At 38.0% G+C, this 16,233-nt stretch overlaps 2 long non-coding RNA genes across 3 annotated transcripts in view; one reads left to right on the forward strand and one right to left on the reverse strand.

Annotated features, from left to right (window-relative positions):
- The window catches only part of LOC135306299 (uncharacterized), a 46,124-nt gene that overhangs the window by 16,696 nt on the left and 13,195 nt on the right, over positions 1-16,233 (forward strand). The window lies entirely within an intron of this gene.
- LOC135306290 (uncharacterized) overlaps positions 3,814-16,233 on the reverse strand; it is an 81,057-nt gene continuing 68,637 nt past the window's right edge. The window contains exons 3-4 of one of the 2 annotated variants that reach the window (XR_010367098.1): positions 4,476-5,777; positions 3,814-4,380 (exon numbers count right to left, since the gene is read on the reverse strand). This is a non-coding gene — a long non-coding RNA (uncharacterized LOC135306290). Of the gene's footprint in view, positions 5,778-16,233 lie in introns of both variants that reach the window. The other variant, XR_010367093.1, reaches the window with a different exon arrangement.

The raw sequence follows: 16,233 nt of genomic DNA on the forward strand, positions 1-16,233 counted from the left end.
AATCTTTTCCATGCAGGAAAGCTTTTTATTGTTTCCCTTTTAACCATTGCACACTCCCACCACCAAGATAATTTGAGATTTAGACAGGTACCAACACTTAGTTGGTCTCTTCTGCATGAACCAATTTACTAACATACAGACTTTGTTTGTTTGTTGTTGTTTTGTTTTTTTTGTTGTTTTTTTTTTAATGGACAAAGCCCTGCATGAGGGAAGGAAATGCTTGCTATGAATAAAAACATAAAATCATCATTCTTCACTTTGCATCATGTAAGAGAACTATATAAAATAATCTGTTCTGGCACCCATTCCAGCTGTGTTCTTTCTGCAGTCTAGGAAAAAACCGCTACAGTGTGGTAACCTCTGTCTCTGCCTTATTTACCCTAAAGAAAGTTTAAAAACCACATAAATTTTTCATTTCTCAAACCTGTCATGATGAAAAGATATTTTTGCTAGGTTTTTCAAAGATAATGTTATTTCCTGAATAGAAACACAATTTTTGAGGTAAAACTGCTACTTATGAATAGAGTTTGCCGAATAGAGTTTGCCAAACAGAGTAATCAAACTAAAATTTTAGATGGGTGGCAATTAGAAGGCTAAATAGCCTTCTAATGAAAAGAAATGGCAAAAAATGAAAACAAAAATACATTGATTCTCCAAGTGCTTTCACAGCTGTACTCAAGATTGTTCAGACAACACTGGTCTTCATTAAAAGCATTAAATCACTGAAAAATCAATTAAGGATGAAAACAGTGAATTCACTAGTGTGAATATCTTACATGACAAAACAAACTGAAACTGCAACACAAACCCCTGCAGAAGCATCCTTTCCACTGAATGTCAGAATGAAAGAGAAAAAATCAGAAATCATCTCTTCAGACTTACATCAGATCTTTACCCTAAGGAACCATTTGTCTCTTTCAACAGGTCAGAGCATTGCTGCTTACACTCTGCTTAAATCCTTTCACATACAGGGACACTATACTTCCCTGCTTAATGCTTCAGGGAATAGTCATCTGTTATACAAAATTTGAGTTGTCCTATCAACAGTCAAATGCTGCACCTGTGAAAAAAGATTCCACAATTCCACCTACATTATCCTCTTGTAGCTGTCTGCACTGACTCACCTTCACTAGAAGATATTCCAAATTACTTCCTACCTCAAAAAATTCCCTCCCTAAGGTTAGTCTTCCTACCTGCCAGCCTTGTCTTTTGTGTAAAGCTTTTTCAAAAAACAGCTGCTCCAATCTTTTGTCTTCCTGTTTTGATGCTTTCCTACTGTACTCATTTTTGCCTCACCAAAGGAGAGTTTCAAGTCCACTCTCTGGTAGTTAGACTCTACAATGAACAGGAGTCAACAGATACAGAGAGTAGAAATAAAAACTTTATCCCAGCTTTCCTTGAAAGTTCAGCTTTCAAATGACATGCAAGTGTCCCAGGTTTCTGTACCGCTCATTTTAAATCCAGTCATCTTTTCAAAACTATTTATAAAAATAATATCTCTGAGCAGATTCTCCCTATGATAAATGACAGTGATTCTGCTTGCTTTGCAAGAGCTGTCTGATGAGTGAAGGTCCTGTCTGTGAAAAAAACATTACGATGATCCATAGATACAAGAAGTACATGCCCAGAAAATCTGATTTCCACTGCCAGCAATGCTATGCTGCTTCAGAAACTGACCTCTACATCACTGTGTCTAGGAACATGTACCACCTTAGATGTAGAAAAGATTAACTAGTCCTGCAGAAAGCAGGTTTGTATAAAAAACCCATAAAGCATTTCAGGAGGGGCTTTACTGTGCCAGAAAATCTGGAAGACACGTGCTTCTCACAACTTCCAACATGAAGTTACTGCAATTTCACTCCAGTTAAGAGATCTCCTTTCCCTGGGCTGGTGTCAGGGTAAGCCTGTGCTTGACCTAGGCTCACCTCTGTAAGGGACAAAAGTCTACTGCACTGCCTAAACAAGAAGAGACTGTAGCAGGACTTGTTTCTTCTTTCTTGGATAAGAAAATAACTCCAGTGCTTCCTAACCACTGACACTGACAAGTGTGAAAATATAGCTGTACTAAATGAAGCCATTTTTAGAAATACAGAACTAAATCAAATAATAATAATCCAAAATCCATATATTAATAAAGTGCACTCAAAAAAAAAAAATCTCAATTTCTAAACAAGAGCACAATCTGATTTGCCTTGCAATAGGAGACAGAAGTGTGACATGTCTCCCTCAAGTGACAGGAAATCACCTCACAGAAGAAAAAACACATCCACAAAACCCCAAATTAAATAGACTACTGCTCACTGAACAACTATATTCAAATTCATAACCTTGAGGCTGGTGATGCTATGTTTTTTGCTAGGTACAATCTGGAGCAATTTAGGCATAGCTCTTTGTGACTGGTGGGAATTTTCCTAACTGTCTAGAAAATTTTTGATATGAAGCAGCAGAGAAAGGGATAAAAGTACCAGTATATACACATCCTTGTGTAATAGGGCATTGCTAATTAAGCATACAAGCACAGTTAAGACAGAGCAAAAAACTGCCTCCGTCAAGAAAAATACCTCTGTAGACCTGGGAAAACAGCATGAAGTGGTGTCAGGGGAGGTTTAGTCTGGATACTAGAAAAAGGTTGTTCAGCCAGAGAGGGTGGCTGGGCACTGGAACAGGCTCCCAGGAAGCAGTCACAGCACCAGCCTGAGAGAGTTCAGGTGTTAAAACATTGCTCTTGAGCACATGGTGTGACTCTTGGGAATGGTGCTGTGTAGGGCTGAGTTGGAATCAATGATCCTTCCCACCCAGCTTAGTCTGTGATTCTGTGATATGGAAACAGGCATGTTCAAACCCAAGAGGAACAGTGAGAGCAGCTTACCAAGAAAATCTTGCTATTAATTCAAATCCTTTACACAATTTCTAATGTACATTAATTTGAGATGCTTACTTGAATTTGATTGTATTCAGCAATGTTTTCTCAGGAGTGCACAAAATTCCCCAGGCCCAAGATACACAGAGGGACTTAGGTAAAAGTTCCTTCCAGTCAAACTGTAAGTCTCCTCTAGAGTCCTAAAATTTTCTAGGCTTCTTTGTCCTAACAGTGTGCTGCCATGGTTATGTTTTATGTTTGTCCTTCCTTCCTTCCATAAAAACAATTTTTATGTTAGTGATACATAATCCACCATTACCTGTTATTTCATAGGCAAAGCCAGAATCCCTGGCATACTTTTAGTCCCTTTATGGACTAAAAGGACTAAAAGTATGCCCACTAAGAACCTTTTCTTTCTAGCTACCTCACTACTTCATGTATCTGCACAGACATTGTTTAATGACTACATTTTAAATGTAACGTCTCATTATTTCTGCTCAAAAACTGTATGAACTATAGTCATACTTAAAGTTTAACCTTTGCTCTAATTGAATTTCTCTGCTCATTGATTTATTTTTTTAAATCATAATATTGCTGATGCCCTTAGTATTGTATCTGCTGCAACACAGATGACTGTCAATATATATGGCCCCACAATTTGCCCTTCACTTTCTCAGCGTGTCCTCTAGGCCCACATTCCTGCATATATGCTTTCAGGTCATGTTAGTGAAATACTTATTTGCATATTTCATCGATTTTTCATACCCAAGGAAAATGTGCCATGGTCACTCATTGATTTTCCCTTTGGCTATAGTTATGAGAAAACTGATCTTATTATAATCTTTGAACACCTAGACAACTTCAATGATCCAGCAAAAATTTGTCCATACTCATCTATCTTCAGGATAAAATGGAGCCATAAGTAACAGTTACAGTGAACCCAAATATCACTATTATAATGAAAAACAACCTTTAATTACTATTTCAAAAGAAAGTCAAATACACTATTCAAAAAGAAAGTTGATATTAGAGAAAGCCTTGACAATACACAAATTCTGGACAAGATAAAAATGCTCTAATTAGATTCTGCACAACTTATTTTTACCGTTTACCTTAACCCATCTTCCAGCAAAGACTGCAAAGAAATATTATCAGTAAATCATATGTCTTTTCATTACAAAAATGCATTTTCTAGATGTTTTCACTGACAAGCACAGTCTCAAGTTTCTTCTGGTCTAGAAAGCTGGCAACCTAGACATGCAGCCAGGGTAGGACTTACCAGCAATATTTATCTACCTACCTACAGAGAATCCAACAGATGAATGTAAACAAAGCAGAACTTCAATAGGAAGCTTATGAGGAAGAAGACAGCAAGAAATGGGACAACACAAAACAATATTTCAACTGAAGCAGACAAGTCAACATCTCTAAATTCTTTGTCCACAGCCACAAATTCAGTACACTTCTCAGAGCTCTCAAGGCAAACAGGAAGTCTCCCCTGTGCTTCAATATTGTTCAGACTGGAAGACAGGCAATATTATAGAGAGGTCTGTGCTCTTGCCACTGAAGAATACACCATTTCTTGCAAATTTATAGTTTGGGGACATTAGCTCACCTCTGAAGCTGGATGTGGACATTCTCCATCTGTAACCCCTGGCTCTTTCCAGGGAAGTAAAACTTCAGGTTTCAAGAACCCCTTGTATATTAGCTTGATCCCACTTATCAGTTGGATGCTGCCCAATCTCTTCACAGCCTCTCAAGTGCTGCAGCTCTCCAAAACAGTCAGTGGCACAAGGGACTTTACTGTGGGCTTCTACAGAGTGCTGGAACCTCTTCCAGTTTCTTTACTTCTGCCTAGGCCAGAGCTCCTTAACGTGCTTTGTTCCAGCGACAAACAGAACACATTCCTCTCCACTCCTCATTACCAATTAGGAACTGAACTATGGTTCTTTTCTGGGAAAGTTCAAGGAATGAGATCACACATAACAGCAAAGAGACTAAAGAGAAAGGCTTCTATTAGAATTTAATGGGTAAATGAGGATGACAAGGAGGACAAAAAGACTAGAAAAGTCACTAGCCATTTTTAGCTTTATGACCATAACAGCCCTCTTATTGTTTATGATGAACAGCCTCCCTTGTGACTGAATCTTCTTCATTAAGCACCTTAGGATTCCAACAGCTACCCAGCCAAAGATACAATTAAGCCCAGCTATCAGAGAAAAACAAAATTTCAAATATTCAAGTCTTCTGATATTGCCTAGCTTTTTTAGCTGAAAGATATTTTCTTTCAACAGCTTCTTATATTTGCCACAGACCTACCACTATTTTTGCACATTCCAATAAGACAAAAAAAACCCCCCATAATGATATCATATGACTTTGTCCACTCCTTCTTTCTACATCCGCTAAGTTACATTTGAACTCTAAGCACAATGTGGGCATTTTTATGGTCAATATCATATCTTTCACACTGCCATTTGTTTCATAAAATCACTTCCATTGTCATCAACTTGAGATTTACAGCTGAAGCTGGCAGAACCATTTCTGAGCACAATATATCAAGGGGAGAAAAGGGAAAAATAGTTCATAAAGAGAAGCTGACTACTACCTTAATTATTGAGAGACTGCTACATCATAAAAGCAGTGGGGAGATTTCAGAAATTTATAAAGTCACAAAACTCATAATTTCAGAAGTACCATCTATTTTAAAATTCACCAAAAGTTGCACTTGACAGTGGGAATTGAAGGTCTTTATAAGCACTGACACTTTTACTGTGCATTTCTCAGTCAGGCCAATCATTCCAGCATTCTCCTTTGTTGCTCACCTCCAGATGAAGTCAGCCCACCAGCCAGTTGTCTTCATTTCTTTAGCTTTTGATGCTCAGGATGCCATTGTTTATGCCTTACCTGCCTTTTCCTGTAGATGAAAAAAGGATATATTTTTGAGCAGTTTGTGGAGGGTTTTTTTTTGCTGTGTTACCTAGTTCATTATCCAATCAGGTTACAAATCAAAGTACACTTCAAAATCATGACTAAATAATCCACATACCCTATACGCTACTACCATTAGTCATGAATTTCACACACTTATCACTAAATTTATTCATTGACAACAACAGTCTGTGCTATCAGTCAGTCTGTTTATATGGTGAGAATAACATTCAAAGATTTTTATTTTCTGATACACACAAGGGATTGACATAACCCCATTGATATCACTCACCCAGCTAAACAAAGGTTTGAAAGCACACAAACACACTGCTTATTTATATGCTCAATATAAAAATGGTTTCTGTATCTCATTGGTATCACAAAATATTTCTCTACATAGCTTTAATGTATTTCATGGGAGGGTTCATTATTGCAATAAATTACAAAGTATAGAATTTAAAAGTATCAAACAAATAAATCAAACTTCAGGTGTGAATGTGTTGTTGCCAAAGAGCTACAACACAGCAATATGCTCAGTGCTGCACACACACACAGAACCAAGTCTGGATTTGTGATTACTGAGCCTCAGCATCAACAAACCTGTCATCATTCTGCCATGATTCTGCCATGATGACTTGCAATCGTGGTGTGGTGTTTAATAGGACAAACGAAGCCAGCTGAATGTGAAAGGCAGCACCTAAGTAATTACAGCTCTACTTTTCACCAGAAGGCAAACGAGAAGATGACAACCTGACTGGTGGGGTCAGATTTCTAGGTCACAGGGCAGGTGACAATAAACCTCAGTTCAGCTGTTTCAGCTATTAGTACTGCTATTTCAATACCTGCTGGCAAGAGCAGAGTAAGATCTGGTTCTGCATGGAAAGCTATGTACTATTCCTTAAGAAATCAAACATTTGCACAGAGCCAGCCATATACACACCTTTTCCAGGTGGGCTTTACCTACTATCTTTATAAAGAGCAACCTCTACGTTGTGCCTCTACTGCTAAATAGAGCAAATATTGCAAGACCGATATTTTTTATAAAACCCTATTCTTTGCATAGTTAAAAGTATTATTAGATGGAGTAAATATACTTCTATTTGCCAGATACAGCAGCTCTCCTTTGAATGTTATGTTCTATTATACAATAAATCTCTCCCGCTCACCCATTTGCTTAAGTTTCAAAATGAGGAACACTTTTTTAATAGCTAAATGCAAATAAGGTGATGAAAGGATTGTTGGGGGAAATTCACTTTCGCATGAGTTCATCCTCACTGCTAACCCTAACCTTGGAACATTTGAAAGCTTCCCAACAAACTACAATCAGCCTCATCTTGTTTTCTGAAATAATATTGAAGTCAGGTGCACCAAAATAAAAATTCATTAAGATTCTCTTACATCTTGAAGAGGACCAGAAGCTAGTTAAAAGTTAGAAAATTATTACAAAATGGTAATTTACAAAGATAAAAAAATAACATGGATTCTCAAGAAAAAAGCTAAGAATTTCAAAGACTGTGCTGTTCTCAAGGGGTTTATATTTCTACAATAAATTGACAAAACTTGATGCAGTAAGATTATTTGGACACTGACATCTAAGTTCAGCCACTGAGAAGGACTTTTCATGCTCTGGTGGTGAGTGCTATAAAGACAGATTCTACTTCAAAATGGCAAGAAAATGAACAAGGAGTTCAAGAGAACTAGTTGAAGCTATGCCAAGGATCCTTATGGAGAGTTCAAAAGCACGAATAGATCCCTGGAAAAAACAAACTCAAAAAACCTAACACAGGTTAGGTTAATATGAATTTTTCATATTCTGGCAAGTGCTGCAATAGTCAGTCAGTTAGCACACCCTTGCTACCCGTTTTGAATGTTTATTATTGTCGACACAAACTTCCTTAGGCTAATCAAGGTCAATGAAGGGTGTAAAGGGAATTCACTGTAATAAGAACCTCTTAAAACAGGCTGCACTTTGTGGAAGTTCAGCATACCCAGAGTGGTGCAGAGCCCTCAGTTACCTTCGGTGGTGTTCATTACATGTAGACAAACAATTTGCTGTTCTGCACACTGAGCAGTGCACTGCTGCAGTTAGTCTGCCAGCAGCAACAGTAAGAGCCACTTCAAAGCCAACCTTCTGTTTTGCTGGGCATGAAGCAGTTTTCAAAATACCACTGCATGCTAAATACCAAGGAAAAGGGCGGGATCTTCCTTGGTGGCACATAGGGATGCCCAGTATCTCTCAGGAAGTTTGAAGGGTCTTTGACCTTCCAATAAAACATGGTCTGCTTAATTTGAAAACTTCATGGCCTTGCTACATTTTTCTTTCATAAACATGAAATCATCCACTCTTGCTGTTACAACTTTTTGGTAAGTTTGTTCACAGGACATGTGTACTGATGCTTTGTAATTCTGATGGTGGTGGCTGCCCTGTTGCAGGACAAAGCCTTCTCTCCTAAGACAGGGCAAAGCTAAGTCCAAGTGAATAATGCAGAAAAACAAATGGTTGGTAGGAATTTTAAGGGTTTCCATCATCTTACCAGAAAAATGGGTCTCCAGACAAAAATCTTTATGTATTCCTTACATCAATCTACAGGCAATTTAGAGCATTGAGCTCTAAAGCAATCACTTATTTTAAGCAGGCAAAAACATTGCTATGCATTTACTGTAAATAAAGCTGACTTAAAACTCTGGCAGAACCCGCATTCTGCCAGCTGCCTACCAAGCTGGAAACCAGGTTCCTATAACCTTGAACACCCTGATGGCTTAGGAAGCCAGCTGCCTAGAGAATGGCTTTAAACAAAAGAATATTTCTTTTTGTTGACTGGTTCACCAGGTTTCTCCTCACAAATATTTGAACTACATTAAAATTATTATTTTTTTAAGTATTTGATCCAATTTGGTACAAAAAATTTTCCTTGTTCCAAACTTTCCCACTCCACAAGCTAGGAAGAATATTTTCCTCCCTATGAAAATTGCATAGGAGAGAAATTCCTTTTTCTAGCCAGCACCATCTGGATGTAAAGCTTAAAATGTCAAGAGGGCATGAAGGGAACTGCAGCAGGCCAGCTTCCTACACAGGAACGGCTAATGTTAATTTACATACCATTAAAATTCAGCATGCTTCAAAAAGATAGAAGGAATTTGAAGGAGATAATATATAAATGCAGTAAAAAAGTAACAAAAAGCAGAGATAGCCTAAAAGTAGGCGAGAGAGAAAAACCTACTGCAGACATTGAACAATCAAAGAAAGGAGACCGGTAAAAACTCAGAATCTCATATGAAACTTAAGAGACAAAAATCACTTCATAGGAAAAAACAGTAAATATACCTAGACCAGAAGATCTCAAGCTTGTTTGAGCTGGGGCTTCATCTAACATCAGAACCTATTTCCAGAGCCCAACCCCCTGTCAATTACTTAGAAGAAGAAAGATGCTGAATTTGCAAGACTCTCAGTGGACCATCACTGCTCCCAGTGCTCTAGAAGATCTTTCCCAGTTTGACTTTATATGTGGAGACAATAAAGCATGACAAGTGCAGGAGAAGCATTTTCAGAGGAAAGGTGCCCTGAAGCTACTTTAACTGGTCCAAGCAAGATTTCTTCAGTTCAGAGGATAGCAGTGGCAGTCACAGCCATTTTCATTATTACCACAGAGAGATAAAAGGCCCAGGCTGTCCGGGCCCTCACACAAACATACAAGCCCTGTAACATGACAGTCCCAGGTTCACAAAGGCAATTTATGTAGGTGTCTCAACATCCTTCTCTGATGTTTGCAGAGTCCCTTCATGGGACTCCAGAAACAGGGGAAACAGTTTTATGGTTGTTCTCCATACCACTGTATTGCTCTGTGTTACAGAAAGAAAAGGGATCACTGACATGCATCATAGGATGTCAGAACCATAATAAAGCCTCTGGAGCTCATCAGCATCATTTTTATCCTTCTTACTCTCCTCATGGGAATCAGTTCAGAACATGAAATTTATATTGTACAAAAATTGTACAATATCCAACAAGAAAGTGTAAATTAATTTAATCTCTTAAATTTTATGTAAACTTTGCACAGCCAGCTAAATGATGACCAGAACTCTGAAGAAGAATACATAAAGTAGTTGGAAGGACTCTAATGATATATGCATTCCACCATCAGTGTCCAAAAGCCAAGCACACCCAAGTATAGAAGTCATTTTTTACAGATATAGAAATCCTAATTGCAGAGGGATAAAGAAAAAAAAATAGCAGAATGTGATAATATCAATATTTTACACAGTGTAACATAGGATACAGAATCAATATTTCACCTGTTCTTCTCACCAATATCAACAACATATTCATTCTAAGTAAGGAAAATATCTTCAAGATGCAGTAGAAACTAAAATGCAGGATGGTGTAATTGAGAGTGGTTTCCCAGCGTCACAATAGGTAGCTTGTTCAATGCTATCTTACAATCCAAGATACTTCTATTGGACACTCAATGGTATTGTAAACTCAATTTTTTCTACTTTGAAAGTATCATACATAGCAAACCCTCCGGAAACACATTCTGATGACAAAGTAAAGTTAAAAGAAACTACTGAACATGTGGTAGGATTATTCTCAGGTAGACATTTTGGAAAAGCAGCTGGCACAAGAATAAGGTTGACTGGATCTTTAGTAACCATTCTCTCATCAAGATATGCATAATCAGCTCCATGAATTGTGAGACACACATCATCTCCACCATGAATTGTGGCCTCATAGCATTCTCAAAAGCAGCCATAATGACACAGCTGCTCTGATGGTTATTCTCAGGAAAGGATCATGTCCTACAACAAACCTGAAAATATGAGTGTGAAGAAATGTGGAATTATGCTTGAGAACAGTTGAAGCTTCAGACCTTCTCTTGCCATTGTCTTTCTCAAATCTTCTTTCTTGCCCTGCTCCCCTTCTTACCTTGCCTAACTTCCCTTTGCTAGATGCAAATTTAGTATTTAATATTTCTGTTACTAGCTTTAAATTAATATTTTATTCTCATAGTCAATATTAATGCTTTTCAACATAAGAAAATTACCATTGATCTATGTACCACACAGCTTGTGAAAATAGCAAGCTCAGAATCCCTAAGGTTTTGTTCTGTGCTGTGACCTTTGCTATGAAGATGAAAAAAAACCAAAATAAAAAAAAAATCATGAAATTACTTCTCCTGGCAAAGATTTGTCACACAGTGGTTTTCATTCACTGCTCTGACCCAGCACCTTGCAAAACCATGGGATCGATGTGTTCCAAGCAGATAGAAAAGCACAAATACACGGTCACTGACGGTACAGCCTGAACCAGCACAAGGAGGTACCTGCATTTCACAGCAAGATGCCTGGTTCCAGCTGGGAACACTGGGCCAGCAAAAGTGACAGCTGCTGCGGAGATTACAGATGTCACCACTTTTCATCTTTACACATTAGAGAATTTTCAAGGTAAAATAGATTCCAAATTCAACCCTCAGGTCAGCAAAACAAATCCTTTAAAGCAAAGATTCTTCCTGAGGATCATCAAAGAAGTTTAAGAACAGCAGATTCATTTGCTCATTACAGTTTTCAGAGTAGCTTTTCAGAGTAAAGTGAATACCATCTTTATTCAACAAAGAGCTTAAGCAGAAAGGGCTACAACTTAAAGCACCAGCCTTTAAGGATGAAGCCACAGTGAGAACTTAAAACATGTCAGCTCTCAACTCTGTCTCCAGATACCAAATCAGCAAGATTCAGACCAAGTCTATACAAGCCACTACTTAATTTAGCACCTTGTATAACTTCAGTCTCATATTCCTAAGAAAGTAATATCCTCATGTCCTCATTCTGTCACTCTAGATTTCAATAGTACACAGAGTTTTGTCAGCTGGATTCCTGACACACACTCAAAACAGGCAAACGGTTTAAAAAAGGCAAAAAATACATGTCTGTCTCTTCTGCTCCCCCTTCTATTATTAAACAAGAGCTCAACAAGCAAACTCCTGGGGATTTTATTTTTTCATCTTGCTAGGAGTCATGATCTCTTCAGAATCAATTACAATAGCAGAAAGAAGATGCTCAGTTTCACAGAAACACGCACTTAAAGACCATGAAGTTGCATTGATTCAATTCTTATCTGGGAAGATGTTGCAGCAATTAAGATCAGCAACACAAACAACTCCAGAGTCCTTCACTCCCAAACACTACAGTCAGTAGTTTTACTGTGTGGGGTGACCTGTGATCCAGCAGATATATGACAAAGTCTGTAGTGCCTTAGGTGTAGACACAACACTGCCCTCTTAGCACCCTAAGCCAGCTGTAGAACGGACTCACTGGACTTCCAGAACATAATTCAATGGTCTCAAAAAGCAGGTAGATTGAACCTGGTGCTGTTCAAAAAACCAAACTGAAAGCAGTTTCCATTTATTTTTCTATGGCAACAAAAAGATTTTAGCCAACCAGTGTATTATTATAATCTAAAGTTCTTTCACAAGCAACGCTTAATAAAACAACATTCAATGATTTTTCAAAAGTGTGTTTTAAAAGGCTTAATCCTTGAATCAAGGAAAGCAAGTGAATTCCAGAATATTCAACACTCGACCTACAAAACAAATTGATTTATTTTTTCAGTAGTTGAAGTGCAAGAGTGTATGCATAGAAATCAGTTTCAGAATGACCCAAAAAAAGTGTTTTTCACTTTCAACTGATCTAAAAAATTTTGTTTGAAATATGACATTTTATTTCCTTTGAGATTGTTTTTTCCATTCTTTTAATTATGTTTACTAGGGCTTCCTATAACAAAATATCACTTAGAAAAATCACAGAATCACAGAGTGGTTTGTGTTGGAAGGACATAGCTCAAGAAATGCTGGGATAATACTTTCAAGCACATGGTGTAACACTTGGGGATAGTCCTGTCAAAGGGAAGGAGTTGGGCTCAGTAATGCTTGCGAGTCCCTTTCAGCTCAGGATATTCTGTGATTCTGTGGTTCTGTGAACCTCTAGAGATCATTTTGGACAACCCCCCTTGAAAATCTCCAGAGACAGAGACTTCACCACCTCCTTTCCTCACTCACTGTTCTTGTCATCTTTACTGAAGATAAGACTGTTTCCAAGTCTCACCAAAGTATACCGATGGTTTTGCTGACTTGCAACTGCATCTTTTGGCAACAAAGCTCCATATCAATTTGTTTGTTTGACTTTGCTGGTCAGCTTGTGCTACCAAGTCATAAATGCCCAGTGACAACCTGCCAACCAAACTCAGTGCAAGCAACACACACACAGGTAACATCAGCAGTGTGCTAGTTTACATCAGCTATGGACTTAATCTGATGAGATATAGGCAGTACAAGGAAGGCAGCAGGATTTTTTTTCTCCCCCTCAGACTGAATTCAAATTGCTTAGTAAAACAAGGAGGAAAGAAAACAGTAGTAAGGGGAGTTCCCCAATATTTTTTTAGCCAGACATGATGTAAATCTGAATTCAATGCTATATTCTGGCAGGGAGACAAGGATGAGAAGGAGAATGCATATGGCACAGTCTCAAGACTGTCTGTGCAGTTCAGAAATAGCTAGAGCATGTTATTCACTGCCTTGCACTTCCTCTGAAAAGACTTCATTTCCCTTCTTATTAAACAATAAATAGTAAATAAAAAGAATATGAATCCCAAAAATCTTCTGCCCCTAGAAAACAAATAATGCCAGGACTACGATTTCATATTACAGAGAGCAAACCTTCTTTCCTTTTCTTGTCATGGTTTTGTAGTTCAAGTGGGAATGGTTAGATAAGTAACTTTTCTAACAAGGGTGAAAAGCCCTGATATACGAAGGAAATTAAAAAAACATCTGGAAGCAGTAGGACAGATGATGGTAATTTACCTGCAGTGTAAAATACTGGTGAGACAAGTAAGTAACTGTGAGAAGAAGCAGGAGGCAGAAAATAGACAACAGAAGAACTCTTCAAGGAGGAGAAAGAAATTGAAAAGAAAGAAATTGAAAAGAAGGAGCAATTGCATGGGTAAAGATCCTGAGTGCTAAAGAGCCTACTGAGCATAAAATAATTTGGTGGGGCAGGATTGTTCTGTGGTGTGTGAAATCCTTGATCTAAGATCAGAGCCAGTGTCCTTTGGGACACAAATGCAGCTGAGTCTCTAACAGAAACATCCACACCTTTCAAAATCCTGCACAGTCCCTTCTGAATTTTTGCCAAAATATCACAAGATAGGGAGGGTATGTCTCAGAGGCCTCTGTGAAAACAAGGTGACCCAGCTGTGAGCTGATGATTCCATACAGGGAATTGTGTCCTACCGAACTTCCTCCAGGTCTGGATGCTGAGGCAGCTGTCATTCACAATGAAGTACAAATTATATTTGTCTTACCTGAGCTTAAAAACTCCACATGTTTTACAGTACCAGTCCTTTAATATTGTTTCCTTGGCAAATTTTCACTTTTCATCCTTTCAACCACCTGCTTTTGAACCCTTTGTAACAGTTGATACAAATATAACTGGTGACAGTTTCCATGATTTCTTCTAGAATTCACTGTGGCTCAAAGCCCTTTCTCAATTCTCAGAGTTACTTCTGTACAGTTAAGATGGTGTGCATGGATAAAGCTGAAATCTGTTTGTCTCTTTCTCTAGAATATTCATTGCTCCCAGGACTTAACCCATACAACCCATTTATAAGATGAAACACCTTCTCTCATTTTTTAAAATAAACACAATGAAAATAGATTGCTGGGATTCATATAGAGATATTTGACAGGATTTTGGGGTCTATCAAAGATAAATTGAATATGTGGTTATTCTACATAGAGAGAATATATCTGAATAAATAACATATTAGGAGATTTTCACTTCCTATCCATGTCTGATTCATTCTCGGATAAGCATATATACATTGCAATGGTGTCAGTAAGATCACAGAGCACATAAACAGAAGCAAATGTGTCCTTAGTTTCTTTAATATTCAGGGTAGAAAACTGACCAATAACACTGATATAGGAAAACAAAAAAAAAAACAAAACACCTCTTCTGGTATAGGAAAGGGAGTAATTTATTTTCTTTTTTTCAGTTTTCATTATGTGTGGTTTTAGTTTTACCTTGTAAAGTTTTAACACAGGAAACACATAAAACCAACTATAAAGCTTTTATCAATTGAATCTCACGCAGCACTGCAAAGCACTTTCCAATAGATCTTAATTATGCCAGCTCTGGAGGCACCAGGTTCAGAAGAGCAATTGGCTTGCCAGTAGTTTTGACATACATTTGTCCACCAGGCCACCTGTCTGCACACAGGGACACTCATAACACTCACAAACCTGTTCAGACAGCTGGTGGGTGCACAGAATCAGGCTTGACTTATGCTTGTCTCCATAAGATGAAACAAGAGAGGTGGTTATCTGTACAACTCTGAAGGAGAACTTCATGATTCTCTGTGAACTTTCTCACTTGCTGGCACATGGAAATACAACCTTTTGTTACTGGTTTCATAGGGGAGTTGACAGATTCAGCTATAGAGGGAGTGTCCTTTATATTTGGGAGGGTCCTTTATATTGCTCAGTCTCACAAGGAAGACATCCTGTCCATCACACTGGATCTCCTGTAAAGTCAATGACATCTGACTGTTCATAGTTTGAGAGGGGGAAAAAAAGTTGCAGTTGAGAAGACTGTTCCTGTTCCAAAAGAAAAGGGAGCAAAAGCAACTTAATTGTAGCACAGATGAAAATGGTGGAAGATGCTTTGCTTCTTCAAAAAACATCTCAAACCTCTGAAAAGTACGCATGGTTTCCCATATACATTTAGGGATACAGTCAGCTTACACTGGAATCTTCTTGTCTACTTCATCTAAGTTATGCAATTAATGTAGTAACTCACTTTTTTCAGTGAAATGCATCTCTCTTGAGCTTTTTTAATTTTTCAATTGCAAAAGACAGAAGATATTTTTGCCTTAGATCTGTATGAAAGACAAGTGTGGAATTGAGAGTGGTTGTAAAGACAATCACTTACTATTCAGAAGCAAAAGGCATATTTTTTTTTGCTGGATAACATAGTAATACTTTTTACAATTATCAATGATTGCGTCAAAGAGCAAAGAAATCTTCTGTTCCTGATATCCACTTGGTTAGATCATAGCATGAATAACTGGATTAAATAGCAAATTCAGATTTGACAAAGTTTTGAATGAGTAAAGATAGAAAAGCACTAGACAGATCTTTATAATGTGAGACTACCTACAGGTTTCCTGGACAGAAATGCATCTGTTTTCACAGAATATGCTGAGTTGGAAGAGACCCACAAAGGCTGATGAGTCCATCCTGGCCCTTCAAGGGACTGACCCCAAGAATCACACCATGTGCCTGAGAGCAGTGTCCAAACACTTCTTGAATTCTGTCAGCCTGGCTGTGTGGTGCTGTGATCACTTCCCTGGGGAGCCTGTTCCAGAGCCCAACCACCCTCTGGGTGAAGAACAT

This window comes from Passer domesticus, chromosome 1, assembly GCF_036417665.1.
Source record: "Passer domesticus isolate bPasDom1 chromosome 1, bPasDom1.hap1, whole genome shotgun sequence".
Lineage (NCBI taxonomy): Eukaryota > Metazoa > Chordata > Aves > Passeriformes > Passeridae > Passer > Passer domesticus.